General features: G+C 37.6%; 1 protein-coding gene across 8 annotated transcripts in view; it reads right to left on the bottom strand.

The window, feature by feature from the left end:
* GSN (gelsolin) overlaps positions 1-1,393 on the bottom strand; it is a 58,365-nt gene that overhangs the window by 14,232 nt on the left and 42,740 nt on the right. The window lies entirely within an intron of this gene.

A 1,393-nucleotide genomic window follows, 5' to 3' on the forward strand; every position in this document is an offset into this window, starting at 1 on the left:
AGGAATGCAGGTCACATAGGAAAAGAACTGTATAGTTGGTGAAAAGATATTCAACCTCATCAGTTAAAAAAAAAGAAGAGGAAATAAAGAAGAAAAAGAAAAAGATCTAAATGCAGTGTAGGATTCTGGATTGGAACCTGGAATGAAAAATTGGGGAAAACTGAATAAAGTCTGCAGTTTAGTTAGTAGTACTGAACTGACGTTTCTTAGTTTTGACAAATGTACCTGGTTATGTTAAGATGTTCAGGGGAAGCTGGGTGAAGGGTATACGGGAACCCTCTGTACTATCTTTGCAATATTTCTGTAAACCTAAAAATTATTCTAAAATAAAAGTTCATTGAACTTTTTTTTAAGTGTACCATACTCGTCAAAATTCAAAAGATTGACAATACCCAGCGTTGAAAAGACTCTGGGTGAACAGGCACTTTCAAACCCGTGATGAAGGTAACTAGGGAGCCCTTCTAAAATGCATGTTAGTAATACATATCAGAACTCTAAATAATAAGTGCTCCACATTTATTGAAAACTTACTATGTGCCAGGCACGGTTCTAAGCAATTTATGTAATTTATATAATTTAATCACTTCTACAATTATACAACTCCTTTAATCCTTAAAACAACCCTGTGTTAGTCCTAGTAGTATCCCCATTTTATTCACAAGGAAACCAAGGCACAGAGAGATTAAGTAACCTGCACAGCTAGAAAGTACCAGACCTGGGATTCAAACCCAGGTAGTCTGACTCCAGAACCAGTATATATATATATATATATATATATATATATATATATATTTTTTTTTGGCCACGTCCCGAGGCTTGCAGGATCTCAGTTCCCGGACCCAGGATTGAACCACAGCAGTGAGAGCCCAGAATCCTAACAACTAGGCCACCAGAGGACTCCCAAGAACCAGTATTTTCAATCACTGACTCTTTATTCAGCCTATGACCCAGCAATCCACGTCTGGGAAACTCCCCTAACGCCACACTTCGCCCAAGTGCACAAAGAGGGACTGTATGCAATCAGAAAAGGTGGAAACATTCTAATGTCCATCACTTAGGGATCTGCTGAGATTCCTACATTCCTAAAATAGAATACTACACAGCCGTTATAAAGGACCATGTGGATCTCTGTTACAGACAGATATTCTTGACCATATCAAGTGGAAAAAAGAAGGCCACAGAAAAGCATGAATGGTTTGGATCCATGAATATCAAACAGAGATGGAAAAATATATGTAACTAGACACAGAAAGCTGTATCTGGAGATTTCTTTACCAAAAGGGTAACCATGGAACCATGGTAACCCATGGAGAGGAGAGGAGGGGAGGTTGGGTTTTGTTTTTGGGTGTTGTTACTTTTGTAATTAAAACCCTTTTTTTTTTTTTTTTTTTTT

The sequence above is a fragment of the Lipotes vexillifer genome, unplaced genomic scaffold (genome assembly GCF_000442215.2).
Source record: "Lipotes vexillifer unplaced genomic scaffold, Lipotes_vexillifer_v1.1 scaffold588, whole genome shotgun sequence".
Taxonomy (NCBI): Eukaryota; Metazoa; Chordata; class Mammalia; order Artiodactyla; family Lipotidae; genus Lipotes; species Lipotes vexillifer.